The sequence below is a fragment of the Planococcus citri genome, chromosome 1 (genome assembly GCF_950023065.1).
Source record: "Planococcus citri chromosome 1, ihPlaCitr1.1, whole genome shotgun sequence".
NCBI lineage: Eukaryota > Metazoa > Arthropoda > Insecta > Hemiptera > Pseudococcidae > Planococcus > Planococcus citri.
This window is the reverse complement of record NC_088677.1, coordinates 1,349,666-1,365,668: the sequence shown is the minus strand read 5'-3', so window position 1 is coordinate 1,365,668 and position 16,003 is coordinate 1,349,666. Positions and strand designations below refer to the sequence as shown.

At 33.7% G+C, this 16,003-nt stretch overlaps 1 protein-coding gene across 4 annotated transcripts in view; it reads left to right on the top strand.

The window, feature by feature from the left end:
- Positions 1–4,242: 4,242 nt before the first annotated feature.
- Positions 4,243–16,003, top strand: part of LOC135844072 (tyrosine-protein phosphatase non-receptor type 1-like) — a 76,325-nt gene continuing 64,564 nt past the window's right edge. For all 4 annotated transcript variants that reach the window (XR_010558443.1, XM_065362180.1, XM_065362174.1 and 1 more), the window contains exons 1-2: positions 4,243–4,321; positions 4,396–4,503. The gene's annotated coding sequence lies outside the window, so the exon portion shown is untranslated. The remainder of the gene's footprint in view (positions 4,322–4,395; positions 4,504–16,003) is intronic.

Below are 16,003 nucleotides of genomic sequence, written 5' to 3'. Positions count from 1 at the left end.
AATGAAGTCCAAAAAGGAACGAATGAATCGGTTTGAATGACCGCCTCTCCCAAGGTGCGGAAATTAACAAATCCCGATGACCGACACCTGATTGACCTGATGTGAGAGTTTATTTTTATTATCTTGATAATACTGATTGTGTGTGAAATACGTGATTTTAAATTAATTCTGGAATTGTTTGAATCCTTATTATTAAGAATTTTAATGTTTGATATAAAATTGAAGTTTCCTTATGTAATAGTTGAATATTTCGGATGTTTTATTTATTTAATCGTAATTTTTTGTGAAGTTTTCTATTTCATCTCGTCAGAATTAGGATAAATATAGACAAACTTATCATCCAATTCATTGTCGATCAATTAATATTGATTTAAAATCGTAATTTCAATAATTTCATGTAAATCAAACGAATTAAATGACATTAAAGATTCAAATAATTACGCGCATTTGCAAACACAACACAATTCTCAATTTTCATTCAGTAATCAAGCAAAACACTCTGTAAAAATTCAACTCGTGACGTAACACAGAGCTCTGTGTTGTGTTTTTTACACAGAGTGCATCTGAACGCCCTCCTGGACTTGTAAAATGAAAATAATTATTTCTATTTTCTATTATTTCTCCTCTAATAAATTATTATTGAAATGAAGAATAAATTAATATACATATGTAGACATTTCTGAAATATAATAGTGAGCAGTATGAAATGGAGTATTTTGTTGTACATAATTATTATATATTTGTAGCTACTCTGTACATCTCACTATAAGGCATTCTTACGGAATACTGAAGTACCTACATACAATACTAAATAATTCGACGTTCAAAACAACTATGTTCCTTCAATGCAAACTTGCAAACATTTTCAATTCCGTCTTCTGTTACTGTCATGATTCTTGCTTTCTCAATTCATTTTTGAAGGATTGCGATACATGGTGAATTTAAATTTAAAAATGTTTACATTGAGAGGAACATACTTACATACGTACTTTGAAGCACTTCGGTATTATTTCAGTAAGAATGCCATATACATATAGTAAGACTAAGATATAGCTACAAATATATAGGTACGTAATACAAATTACAACAAACTGTTCACTATTCATTTGAGAAAGGTACGACATTTTTCTGCCTTTACCATATGGCTGTTTACTTATGAAACGCTTCAAGAAAGCAGTGATGAAAACAACGAAATTCTAATTCCTAAAACCCACGATTGAATGATCATTGGATCAATTTATTTACTTCATCGTTTTCCTCATTGACATAATAATAAGCTCGACCATAGACTCCGACCCGTACCCAAACAATCAGCTATCCTTATCACAATGTTGGACTAAAATTTACTTCGTTGATCGTTGATCTAATCGCAAGCCATGAATAAGATGAGTTCCGAGTAATTTTATCAAATTCAATCGCTAAATCATACGAAAAGGAAGAAAAAACGAAGAAAAATCCTACATGTAAGGTGAGTAATAAAGCGACGAAGCGCAAATAAATAAATTTATTTGGTTACTCAGCCAATTCCATCTTTGGAAGTTTTGAAAAACACTCAGTTTGCTCAGCAGCAAGTGATACTCGTATCTAATATCTACAACTATAACAATGAACTTTGAAATTGCAATACCTACAATGAATAAAGTATAAACACTAGAAAGAATTTTTCCCTTCAAAATACAGTTTTCTCTTCCAGTTGTATGTACATTGCGTTGTGTTATTTCGAAGATCGAAGATTCAACGGCGAGTCTTCGCATTGGCACATACTACATGACCAATTGACCATAATAGTCAAATTTTTTTAAAAAATTGCTGGGAAATCGTGAAATTTTCGCATAATGACGATTCGACTAGAGTTTTAAGCGAATTCAACACCACATGATCGCGCATAACATAAAACTGTCATTTCCCAAGTTTCATTTACCTACTACTCGTACTCATTATAGGATTTTTCATTCTTTTCGAATGATTTAGCGATTGAATTTAATAAAATTACTCGGAACTCATGGTATTGCTTAGAATGCTTACGATTGGATTAATGATCAACAATCAACAACGTAAATTTTTACCAAGTCCAAAATTTGTGATAAGGATGGCTGATTTGTTTGGGTACGGGTCGGGGTCTAAGATGAGAAGAGTTTTTCAACTTTTCTTTTGCACTTTTGCTCCGAAGTTGTTGAATGAAAAGTCAAAGTGGTTGATAAGAATGTTCTTGAAAAAAGAACGAATTTGAACATGGTTTCAAGAAATGTGCAGTCTAACGGGGTGGGGTTTGTTAATATATGCTTTCGGCATCAGAGGAAAAAATTGCCGTATCGTGTTGGTTTCGTTCCGTGTCTTTCGTTTTGACGGTTTTGTTTCGTTTCGTATCAACAGCCCTGAATCGAACATATGAATTATGATTCAGTCAGTCGTTCACTTGTGTTCCATGAACGTGGTGAGTATAGACTAAAGTAATATAGAGTTGACACAAGTAGCCCATCACTTACGGCGTTTAAATGAAAACTGTCTATAACGATAACATTTCGTTTCGGCAACACCTGCAGCGCTAGTGAGCCATTTTACTCATGGTTTTATCAGTATGCCATAAGTGTACATACAATTTTATGTGTTATTAATGCAATTTTGACAATTATTCGCGGATTCGGGCGAACTTTTATATAGTTTCAAATTAAAGACGATGAAATTCCGTATCCACTGATGTTAAATTTATAACATTTCGCGCAAAAATAACGATTTAGTGAATACTTCTGTTTACCGATGTTTTCATCCTACGTACGTCATCTTTAAACCAAAAATACTTGAAATTTTCATCGAACACGTATGTATTTTAATATAGCAAAATGTTCAGAACTTTATCATCTTTAAATTGGTTGTTTAACGAAAGCTGTATCTTTCACCGTTCAAAACTTCTCGAAGATCAAAGTTGCGAGAACAAGCTGCAACTGCAAGAGGTAAGTATTTATTGAACTTTGAACTAAAATTACTGAAAATTTTGATCGAACACCTAGGTATTTTAATATTGCAAAATGTTGGTAATTTTATCATCTTTAAAGTGTTTGTTTACCGAAAGCTCTACCTTTTATCGTTCAAAAGTTTTCGAAGATCAAAGTTGCGGAAAGTGGTCAAATTGTGTAATCATAATCACTGTTATTATCATGTCATTTAGTGTTGATCAGAGACTACTTCCCGCAACTTTGATCTTCGAAAACTTTTGAACGATAAAATGTAGAGCTTTCGGTAAACAAACATTTTAAAGAGGATAAAATTACGAACATTTTGCAATATTAAAATACCTAGGTGTTCGATCAAAATTTTCAGTAATTTTAGTTCAAAGTTTAATAAATACTTACCTCTTGCAGCTTGTTTTCGCAACTTCAAACTTAGAAAACTTTTGAACGGTGAAAGATACAACTTTCGGTAAACAACCATTTCAAAAATGATAAAGTTCTGAACATTTTGCTGTATTAAAATACCTTTGTGTTCGATGAAAATTTTTAGTAATTTTAGTTTGAAGTTCAATAAATAGTTACCTCTTGCAGCTAGTTTTCGCAATTCAAACTTCGAAAACTTTTGAACGGTGAAAGATACAGCTTTCGGTAAACAACCATTTTAAAGATGATAAAGTTGTGAACATTTTGATATATTAAAATACATATGTGTTCGATGAAAATTTCGAGTATTTTTGGTTTAAAGATGACGTACATAGTATGAAAACAGTGGTAATAGAACTAAATAGAAGTATTCATTGAACCGTTATTTTTGCGCGAAATGTTATAAATTTAACATCAATGGACACGGAATTTCGTCGTCTTTAATTTGAGACCATTTAAAAGTTTGTCCAAATCCGAGAATAATTGTCAAAATTGCATTTATAACTCGTAAAATTGTATGTACACTTATGGCGTAGTGATAAAACCACGAGTAAAATGACTCACTAGCGCTGCAGGTGTTGACGAAACGAAATGTTATCGTTATAGTGATTTCCCCATCGCTACAGGGTGGCCAGAAATATCGGGTACCCCTAAAAAGTTTTCCAACTAAATACTTCGGTTGGTCACAGTGAATGATAATAATGATAACACATGATTGGTTGTTGGACTGGAGAGATAACATTCCACCAATCATATGCATCTATTTCACGTTGCCAACCTATATTTTTAATGAAAAACTTTCTTAGGGGTACCCGATATTTCTGGCCACCCTGTAGTTGGCCTACTTGTTAAAACTCTATATTACTTTAGTATAGACCATCTCCGTTTGAAACGTTGACGTTGACCTAAGCGAAAGCGAAAACTATAAATATTATTTGTTTCCTGTGATGGTGAATACAAAATTTTTAATGATTATTTGCTAAAATAGTGATCAAAATCAATAATAAATATAAATATTTTTTAGTTGTTTGTTCAACAAGGTACTCGATCCCAATGGACCATTTTCCCGCATAGCGAGCTCATTGCACGAACACTCTCTTGAAACAAAGGACGCCATATTTCAATACTCCTAGTAAGTTGATAGAAAGTAGATGAATTTGGTATAATTCGATAAATTAAGTTCAAAATTTACATCTAACTTGGATATCATTTCGATTTTGGCATTCTTTATGCCACAGATATGTTTGAGATTATAATTTTGATTTTAATCTGGGCAGCTATTCCCGAAATATTTTTGCCTCCGCAATCTCCGCAAACGACATACAGTTATGAGCGTTGCAAATTATTGGCGTTATCTTGAAAAAAAAAGTAGGGGTCTTTAAGGGAGAAAATCGCTAGTTTGTCCACCAAGCGATTAGCGAGTGGGAGATAATGTAGCGGATTATCTCCCTAGAAACGTAAAAAAATATTTTAATTGTTAATTGGGCTTTTATAAACATAATTCTTACTCAAATAATATTAAAATACAAATGATGTGAAATTCAGCTTGCCCCAATTTTTTCGAGGTTCGACTAAAAATTTTGCTAAAATGACTGGACTATTTAATCCATTTCATTTTTTTAATTCAATGAAAAGAACGTTAGGTATTAATAGGAAGTACTTCCGTAAAAAATTAAAGTAATTAACAAAATCAGTAGGTATACGTGAATAAAAATTTAAAAAAAACTCAAAAGTCAAAACAACGAAAAATAGTAGAAAAAAATCACAATTTTCTCTAGCATTTTAAGAGGGTGCTCTACCTTTTGTTTGTTTACGTTTTAGCATACCCGCGGGCAGAGATTAGACATTTTTCAAACGCATTTTTTCATTAGTTGGAGAGAATGAAAGTGAATAATTATGAGTGAAAACGTTATTACTGTAGTGAAACAACATAATAAAACTTTGAAACAAGCTAAATGATTAAAATATAATGAATTCAGACGATTCTCTATATTCGAGCATTCATTGTCAGTCATCACACCATAATTCTGAAACTACTGAACAGAATTTGATCAAATTTGGATATATTGTGCATAAAAATGGTCCAGAGAGGTTGACGTTGCCCTTTTTTCAAATTTCTTTGTATTTTTGGAGATATTGCCATTTGAAAATTTCAAATGGCTATAACTTTGATTTAACAAAATTAATCAAAAAAAGGGCAACGTCAAGTTGTCGGGAATTCATTTCTGCACAACATATTCAAATTTCATCAAATTCTGTTCAGTAGTTTCAGAATTATGGTGTGATGACTGACAATGAATGCTCGAATATAGAGAATCGTCTGAATTCATTATATTTTAATCATTTAGCTTGTTTCAAAGTTTTATTATGTTGTTTCACTACAGTAATAACGTTTTCACTCATAATTATTCACTTTCATTCTCTCCAACTAATAAAAAAATGCGTTTGAAAAATGTCTAATCTCTGCCCGCGGGTATGCTAAAAAGTAAACAAACAAAAGGTAGAGCACCCTCTTAATCAAATTTAAATTTTTTTAATTCAATGAACAGAACGTTAGGTATTAAGGGCCATTATTACAACAGTGGATTAAACAGTTGATTAACCAACGGAGGGTTTAACTAGTAACGGTCCGTTAACGGAAATTCGTTATTACAACAGACAATCCACCGTCCGTTCATTAACCGACTGAATTGTGACAATTTTGTACAATTTACGTGAAAGCATAAATCAATAGCCAATATTTTGTACAAAAATTTGGGTAAAAATGATGATGTTTTGTTTATTATTTGATGATATGGCGAATGGGAAATATTCGGCAGCAAAATGATTTCTCAAATTTGTAATTTTGTTATCAGTTATCAGCGAAATAAAAAAACAACAGTTTTCTACAACCAATCAAAATGTTAACCAGTCGATCAAGTTATTTTGACGGACCGAAATCGGCCCGTCAATTAATCAAGGGTTTAATCAACGGTTAAACGCTAATCAGTGATTGTAATAACAAGTTTAGCCCTTAAATGCCACAAGGTGGTGAATTTCACCACACCAGTTTTTTCGATGCGTTACGCTGGCAGGAAAGAGTGCTCGGGTGGGAACGACTATTGGTACATGTGTGTGTATGTCTTGCGCTTCAATTCCGCTGTTGAGCATATTGCATACTTTTTTATTTTAAGGGGCAGAAATTTTTTAAAACGAGTGAAATAATAATTATTTTTGAATTTTTTGCCCCTTAAATGAGAAAAATAGGCAAGTTGTTGTACGAGGGACGGTCTATAAATAAGTTCATATTTGCCATAAGTCGTGTAAAAATGTATATTTCGATAAAAGTTTACATATTTTCGGAAACTAGACTCAATTTATGATTTTTTTACGTAATCACCACACACCTCTACGCATTTGGTCGAGCGTGACACGAGTTTGAAAATGCCTTCCTCATACAAGTGCCGTCCAAAAGTGGTATTTGGCCAAAAAAAATTTTTTTGCTGTTGGAAAAATTATGAATAAAATTCATCAAGAATTACTCAAAACGTATTTTACTAATGTTATTTCAAGTTGTGACGTTATTTGGCGCTGTAAATTGTTAATGTGATGGTCGCAAAATTTCTGGTCCGGAGTGACTCTCGGCAGTGCTGACATTCAGCAGGTTATCACCGAACAATCTACTTTATTTGGATATTGTTTGAATCAAAATAATGTTAGTACGTAATGTCTTGAGTGATTCTCAATCAATTTTCCGATGAATTTTTCTTTTGTCACCTTGAAAACATGATTTTTATTCAAGTATAATTGTTGGACGGCATCTTTACGAGGAAGGCATTTTCAAACTCGTGTTACGCTCGACCAAATGCGTATAGGTGTGTGGTGATTACGTAAAAAAATCATAAATTGAGTCTAGTTTCCGAAAATATGTAAACTTTTATCGAAATATACATTTTTACACGACTTACGGTAAATATGAACTTATTTATAGACCGTCCCTCGTACATAAATTAGTAGAGCATGGATACATAAATATTTAACAGGCGGTAGTTTCATTCCAGTCGCTGTCGATTGGCTACAAAAAACTATCAAAAAATATGAAAAAATTTTATTTTTTTTTCAAAAAATTGTGCCTCTTAAAATATGAAAGTAGGCAATGTGTCAAACATGCCAAATGAAAGGGTGAACATTTACGCACATATTGTATCAGGTAGCCATGATATCAAGTCTCTCGTCAGTCCAGTGCAAGAAAATCTTGAAAAAAATATAAGTGTGGCATTTAAGGGTTAGTTCCTAACCAATGGTAAACAGACCGTCAACCGTTAATCGACTGTTGTAATAATGGGCCTAAGGGTGTACTTTAGCTTCCGATTTCCCGAGAAAATAGGTAATGAGTAACTTTTATTGAAAAATATTTGGCTGCCAAATCGAGAGTGTAAAATTATACTTTTTAATTTTATCAGTAAACAAATTACCGATTTGTTCGCGAACGAAAAATGAATAATTTTTGTGAATTTATTTTGAACGAATTATTAAAAATTGTGCGTGCGCATTTCTGCATTAATTGTTGCACTCACACTTGCACACATTGTTATTAAATACGTTGGAAGCGTTGCCAAATCGAATTTTTCGTTTAATTTCGAATAATTTTCCAAAATAATTCTGACTTTCGATTGTCACGAATAACAGAATTTCCCTGGCCAAGCGCGTCACCACTTTTTCTCCACTACGTTGTCGTGGAAAGTTGTAATTGACGCGCTCAGCCGGAGAATTATTTATTTTAATTTTCATTTACTGCATTTTTAATGTGCTATAATATTTGATGTCTGGGTTCACGAAGTATTTTTAACGAATGGCGGATTTGTTTAATTTTCAGAATGATTTTTCAAAATTTTCAGTACACTGAATACGAGGATATTTTTTTCAATTTTTCAAAATTTAATTTTCTTACATGATTTTTTATGGAAAATTTTTTTTATGGGGGCCCGCAGTGCCTCTAAAGTAAATTCCAAAAGTATCAAAACTTTGTCATAAAAATTGATAGAAATGAAATTGGGGAGAGGGGAAATAAATAAGCTTTCGAGCAATTTTCTGAGAAAACAGGACTTGTTAGTTGTTCGGAAAACATTAAAACAAAAAGAGGACTTTTTAGGCTGGCAAAAAAAATGATTGCTTTTTGGATGTCTTGGCCAACAAAGCATAAAAGCACAAGTACCTTAGCAATTATGGCAAAAATTACGATCATTTTGATTATACTTCATCGAAAAGCTAAATTCGCAAAAAATTAACACTCTCTGACAATTTTGGCAAAAACAGCATTTTTTTGGTGAATTTTGACAAGAACAGGAAAGTTTGACAATTTTGGCAAAAATTATCCCTTTTTGACAATTTTACCAAGAATATTTACTTTTTGACAATTTCGACGAAAATGGATACTTTTTGATTATTTTACCAAAAATTGATGCTTTTTGACAACTTTTCCAAAAACATGACACCATGACTTAGGCAAATTTGGTAACAAAAAAACAGAACCTTATAAGTAAGTTTGCCAAAAACAGGACTTCTGATTGGCAAATTGTGAAATAAACAGAGGAATTTCAAAAAAGTGGGGAGGTAAAACCCATTTTGATAGATCATATGTCACATTTTTCGAGCACTCTGAAAAACATGATCAAGTTTTTGGGTCAAAATTCTTCTGAAATTCTCAAAAAAAGTTTTGTTTGTAATTTTTTCCCATATTTTAACCCATTTCTGCGCGTTGCATGGCCTTTTTCAGAAACTTCGGAAATCATGACATTCATGACTCGATTATGAGCTCAAATAGAGTCTTTCAAAAATGTTCAAAAAATTTTTTGTCAGAGTATTAAAATTTCTCGTGAAATTTTATTTCATTTTGATAGGTCACATGACATCTTATCAAAAATCCCAAAAATCAAAACCTGTCTGCCTCTAAACTTTTTTTAAATGTACAAAAACATTTTTGGCTAAATATACAACAGTTCATTTTTACTCAAAATTGTATGGAGATACGGTGCGTATTTCACAAAAACTGAATCCAAAATTGAAATATTGAAAATTGGAAAAACATTCAACACTACCGTCGTGTCGGCCGAATCAGGAATTATAATCAGAAATAATATTTTTTGTCCATCTGGTTTTTTATGCCTGTCATTGAAAAAATTGAAAAACCAGTTGAACCAGCTCATCTTATGCACTTCCAGTGCTCAAATTTCGGCTAAACAGTCTGTGCTAGATACCAAATCGACCCATACCACCCTTGGCCGGATCCGGCCTTCTGCTCAGAAAACAGAATTTTTTACTTTTTTTCTCATATTTTCGTTGAATTTGAAAAATTACCGTTTCTCCCCACCACATGAACTTGAGCAGTTGAAATTTTTATATTTGGGGGGGGGGGGAGAAACGGTCGTTTTTCAAATTCACCGAAAATACGAGAAAACAAGTAAAAAATCCGGTTTTCTGACCAGTTTTGAGCTCCTGAATTCATTACAAGAGCTGATTTTACTGAATTTTCAAATTTTTCAATAGCATTTATAAACCACCAGATGGACAGAAAATTTGATTTCTGATGATGATTCCGGATCTGGCCGGCGGTAGTATCAGTCAATTATGTAGGTATCAAGCATGGATCCTTTGGCCAAAATTTCAGCTACTCAAGTTCACGTGGTGGGGAGAAACAGTTAATTTTCGAATTCACCAAAAATAAGAGAAAAAACAGTAAAAAAAAAACTGTTTTCTGACTGGAAGGCCGGATCCGGCTAATCTAGAAGATTGCATGTGGTCAAAACTTGAGCTCCGGAAGTTGATACGCGGGAGAAATGGATATGATTTTGTAATTTTTTTCCGTTTTCTGAGTTATTAAACAGCTTTAGCTGTGTAAACAAAATTTCAAACGCTCGCCAAAAATGTAAAAATCAACTTGAGCAGCTGAAAATTGGGGGGATGGGTGTTTTTTGAGGTCCTCTTTCACTAAAATTGGAGATTATCATTGGGGGGGGGGGTCCCTTGTAAGTAAACGATGAAATGCAGCAAAAATTCTGTAAATCATCACCAAAAATTACCTAAAGACATTAAAATCACCAAAAAATGTCGAATATTCATTAAAATTTGACAAAAATGTGTGAAGATTTGTTGACAAAATTATATGAAAACACTCGAAAAAGCATTAAAATCAGTAGGTAGGTACCTACCCAATCATTAAGAATTGTAAAAATTAAATGAAATTTCAGTAAAGGCTCATTTATAATGGTAATAGAAATTCACAAAAAAAATAAATGAAAAAGTTGAATCTGTGGTTTTCAATAGAACCATTCATAATTGTAATAGAAATTCTCCTATTAAAAACCATAGATTCAACTTTTTCATTTATTTTTTTTTTGTGAATTTCTATTACCATTATAAATGAGCCTTAAAGTTCGACAAAATGCAAACAAAATCAATTAAAACCAGGGAAAGTTCAAAAAATAGTAAATTTTCAAAACCATAATACTATTTCAAGTAGGAATACTTCATTTTGAGATTTTAGTTTGGTCAAAATTCGTAAATTTACTCACTTACTCTGAATAAATGAAAGTTGATAACTTAGGACCCCGCATTACGAACTTGAAACTTTGAAAGAATAAAATGTAAGTGGGTACATGGTTTATTAGTTGTTGTGAGGGTACCTATGAGATGTATTTTGTTACACATTGATGAGAATTATTAATTATATCGAGAACAAAAGCAATTTTTTCCACTTCAAAATGATAATTGATAACTTTTTCGAAATTGTTTTTGCTTTTGAAGATTTGAATGATAAATGAAAGTGGCCAGAGAGGTTTATGATGAAAAGAACGAATTTTCTCATTCTTAAGTACAGGTATCAACGAAAACTATTGATACGCACCCTACATTTGAAATGCTTCAACTAAAATTTGTAAACAATCAATTTTTAGGTCCGCCATTGTTAATATCAGCTAATAAAATTGAATAATTTCGTTACAAAACTACGCAACGAATAATGAACCGATCTATTTAGAATTCGGAACATAACTTCTCAAGATTACAATGATGGGTGCTACGAAGCCGTTTTTTCGAAGTTTTCGTTTCCAAGCGTTATATTTTCAAGTGAAAATAGCTCATTTTTACAATATTTAAAATCATCATAATTAATGTATCAAAGTAAATTTCTCAAAAAGGGCTTCGTAGCACCCAAGATTTCATCCGTCTAAACAACATATCCAAAAATGAAAGTTATCCGAACAGTAGTTTTTTCGTAGTTTTGTAATGAAAATTGAAGGTTTTTACGTACTCATTTTACATACCTACTAAACTACACCCTTAATAGGAAGTACTTCGGTAAAAAAAATGAAATCAATTGACAAAATCACAACACACAGTGTTACCAATCGCCATTGAATAAAAGTAAGAAAAGTTCTTAAAATAAATCGCGACTTTTCGCGACATAGCGACCTGGTAGACACCCTGTTTTTTCAATTATCCCAAAATTTGAGCACTTAGCGTATGTTCAAAGTTTTTCAACTTCAGGTACACTTTTCTCCCTCCCACGAAATGCTAGATGGGCCAACTCCGTGGTCATTCGACTCGTCATTGTCCCAGCTACTCGTTGGTACCATCCCTGCGTAAATCCGTTGCGAAGCCGGGGTTTAAAGCCATTTTTTCTATCATTTTTGGAGGTGTACGAATATTTTTGGAATGTGTTTTTTTCCACATGCGTTACTAGAAATAAATTTTTCGTCGCGATAACCTCATCAAATAGAAAAAGTAATTACACCGTTGGAAAGAGGAAGAATTGAGCTTTCGAAAGCACTTATTACTTTGTCTCATCAGTGATTTCTAAGATCAGTAAGAAGCGAAGTGGTTCTTTACACTTTGCGGGTAGTATTTTCAAGATGTCAAGGCAGAGTGTATACAATTTTTAATTTCGTATTTTTTCTAAAACAGATGCATTAAACTGTTGGAAATTTATGTAGTGCATGTAATTTCCATTGAGAAAGTGAATCATTAAATTATTAAGAAACACTCATACTGGCTTTTAAAGAAGAATATTAACCGGCCATAGGTAGTATGGCAGGCATAGGCGTGTTTGGTACCAACGTGTAGATCTCGCCGAGGCGAACACGGTGAGCTACCTGTAAGTCCCTCTATCTAATCATGGGAGGGAGCTGCGGGCGTCTAAAGTGTACCAAATGAGCAAGAAATGAAAAATTGTCAAAATAAAAAATTTGACCTGAGGAGCTTGTAGAGCATTCTTTTATCTAAAAATTGCAATTTTTTGCATTGGCCTACCTTTATTTTTGAAGGATTTATGCAACTTTGAAATTTGGAAACAGATCAATTTCAATTTCAGAAAAATTTCAAAATAAAAAGTTTCCTCAAATTTTACAGAAATTGATCTGTTTCCAAACTTCAAAGTTGCATAAATCCTTCAAAAATGAAGGTAGGGCAATGCCAAAAATCGCAATTTTTAGCTAAAAGAATGCTCTACAAGCTCCCCGGGTCGAATTTTTTATTTTGACAATTTTTCATTTTTTGATCATTTGGTACACTTTGGACGCCGTAGCTCCCTCCCATGATTAGATAGAGGGGCTCACAGGTAGCTCACCGTGTTCGCCTCGCCTCGGCGAGATCTACACATTGGTACCAAACACGCCTATGCCTGCCATACTACCTATGGCCGGTTAAGCTCATAGTGAAATTATCACGCATACTGACACTCGCTATGGTTTTAAGGATTTCTCAGGATGTACTCGATGGAATTTGATGAATTTTGGATATGTTGTACAAAAATACCCACTCTACATCAAGACGTAGCCCTTTTTTCAGAATTTTCATTTTTTCACCTACTAATTTTGGAAATTATGAAGTCGCGAAACGCAGGGATCGCGGAGGGGGGGTCCCATGCCTCCACCTCCGGCTCCCAAATTTGAAAAAAAATACCTCCGGCTCCGGCGATTTTTTATGAGTACCTCCGCCTCCACTTGAAAAATTTCAAGTACCTCTTGCTCCGGCTCCGGCTCCCGGAGCAAGGTTCAAAAAAGGGTACCCTCCGGGGGGCTCCTGCCCTCCAGCTCCGCTCCGCGATCCCTGGCAAAAAGATGTAACGAATTTGGGGTCTCAAACTCAAAATTCTGAAAAAAGGGCTACGTCTTGATGTAAAGTTGGTATTTTTGTACAACATATCCAAAATTCATCAAATTCCATCGAGTACATCTTGAGAAATCCTTAAAACCGTAGCGAGTGTCCGTATGCGTGATAATTTCACTATGAGCTTAATATTCTTCTTTAAAAGCCAGTTGAGTGTTTCTTAATAATTTAATTGAGGAGTCGGCCTGCAAAGTGACCTAATTGCAAAAAATTGATTTCGAGATGAATGAGAAAAACGTGTCCTAGGAAAATGAAGTCACATTTTCGAAATGTGTTTTCGGGAATCGAAAGGGTCAACCCTCACTCACTTAATCACCTTTTCGTTTTTGAAAAATATGAACACGGGTTCGCTACAGGGTGCAACAAAAATGAAAAATGCTGCAGTTAGGTCACTTTGCAGGCCGCACATACTTTTTTTTTGTTTTTTAGTGATATGTACGCAATTTTCTCCGGTTTTTCATTGCGTATGTTATTTTTTATGAACGCAAAGATTTATTCATTCATTCAATATTGTTTTATGTAAGGTGTACCGGGGGAAGTCCGAATTCGGGATAAGTCAGAAAAACTGCTCTAGCTCTTAGAGGCTTATATCTGCCGAAGCGCTACCCAGGGGTAACTTGAGGGTACTACCCCTACTTCATCACAGCATAAAAAAATTCGCGACCCAGTTTCATTTTACAGACTTTTGATTGGTTCTTTTTGAGTTGCTGTTTTGAATTTGATTTCAAATTGTAACCAGTGTTTTTCAAACTGCTTTTTACCTAAGAAGAAATGATCAGTAAAAGTGATATTATAAGTGAAAGTATTCCTAAAACAATAATGTAAAATCCCAAGTATTCAATTTTTTTAAATTTTCAATTATTCATTATTTATATCGTTTTTTCTGACTTACCCCCTAAATTAGTGCTATGGGGTAAGTCAGAAAAGTGAACGTTGATAATTAGGATTCGACTTCATCGATGTATAATACGTAGAATGATATGTTTCCGAGGTCGTAGAATCCGAATCTGGAGTTATTTTTTTTGTAGAAGTGGGGGGTGAGGCGTGGGGAGGGGGCCATTCCAAATTTTTCCTACATTATTGTGTAATATGTCGATTGATATGTTTTCGAGGTCGTAGAATCCGAATCCGGAGTCATTTTTTGTGGTGAAGGTGGAAGGTGACTCGTAGGTTCGTATGGGTGGGGGATTAACCCCAGATTCGAATTCTGCGACCTCGAGAACATATTACACAATAGTGTAGGAAAAATTTGATATATTACCTCTCCCCACGCCTCACTTCCCTCTACTACAAAAAAATGACTCCAGATTCGAATTCTACGACCTCGAAAATATATGTGACAATCGCGCTGAAATTTTTACCATAGGTTAAGAACCCTTATGGGAACCTACATACCAAATTTCAGCCATATTGGTTGATTAGTACGAGAGTAACAGCTGATCAAAGTTGAAATTGTGAAAAAACGTTCTGACTTCCCCCCCGGTGCACCTTATAGGAAGCTGGGTAGCTAAAACTGGAGTTGTGGCTTCTTCTCAACTTTCGATTTTACCATTTCGAAACACTCTAGAGCCTCCAGTGCGATTTTCGATGTCTCCAAAATTTTTGAATTTCTTCAGAAGGGGTTAAAATTAATTTTGATTTCAACAAACAGTACCCTATGAAACACATTTTCGGAAAATTGTAAAAATGAGCTCACTTTGCTGGCCACGCTTTTAATTTTATCATTTTCAAGGGGAGGAAAAGGGGTGTTACGAGTGAAACTGGATGAAGGTGATTTATATTCCTTTTGTAGGGCATGTCCTAAACTATCAGATAGCGTTGCTACCTCAAAAATCATTTTTTTGCAGTTAGGTCTCTTTGCAGGCCGACTCCTCAATTCACTTTCTCAATGGAAATTACATGCACTACATAAATTTCCAACAGTTTAATGCATCTATTTTAGAAAAAATACGAAATTAAAAATTGTATACACTCTGCCTTGACATCTTGAAAATACTACCCGCAAAGTGTAAAGAACCACCTAAATTGAGCGCTGTAGGAATATTTATGTTACCGACCCGCGACTGTTAACCGACTGTACATGCTGAATGATGTTGAATGTTGGTCTTTATTATCCTGTTAAATCTCCTTCCAGATCGGATCCTGTTTCCCTTCAAAACTTAGATAAGCTCCATAGCTACAAGTTGCAACTAATAATAATTACATATCATGAAATTTTAGTTTTTTGAGAAAAACTCAAAAACTAAGCACTTTAGAAAAAAACTAACGACATTATGTCAATTGGAAATTTAATTCTCTACAACTTTAACATCATGAAATTTTTTATGGACGCTTCCTTTCGCCTCCACATCAACTTTAATGAAAGGTTCTAACTCAAAATGTATTCCATACATTGAAATATTTCCTCTTTAAGATTTCATTTTTCAAAGTGTTCTTATGCTAAATGAAGGTACGATACCAGATCTTTGAAATGAGGTGCTATTCATTCC